The following is a 205-nucleotide window of genomic DNA, read 5'->3' as shown; positions in this document are numbered from 1 at the left end:
TTATTCTTTATATATATTATTGCATGGGTTGTACATCAGGAGGATGTTTATCAATCTCCTTCTTATGACTAGCCGGAAGCAATTTGTATCTTTGAGGTTTGTAGATCTTGAATTTAAGCACTAGATTCTGTAAGTCTCATTGCTGGCATATCTCTTAATAATCAAACAGTAAGGCATTAAAGTAGAAAATATTTACTGCTGCTAC

At 32.7% G+C, this 205-nt stretch overlaps 1 protein-coding gene across 3 annotated transcripts in view; it reads right to left on the bottom strand.

Annotated features, from left to right (window-relative positions):
- LOC119594780 (N(6)-adenine-specific methyltransferase METTL4-like) overlaps positions 1-205 on the bottom strand; it is a 12,362-nt gene that overhangs the window by 10,243 nt on the left and 1,914 nt on the right. The window lies entirely within an intron of this gene.

This window comes from Penaeus monodon, chromosome 34, assembly GCF_015228065.2.
Source record: "Penaeus monodon isolate SGIC_2016 chromosome 34, NSTDA_Pmon_1, whole genome shotgun sequence".
In the NCBI taxonomy this organism is placed as follows: domain Eukaryota; kingdom Metazoa; phylum Arthropoda; class Malacostraca; order Decapoda; family Penaeidae; genus Penaeus; species Penaeus monodon.
Note: the sequence above shows the minus strand (reverse complement) of the source record. Positions and strands in the feature narration are given on the sequence as shown.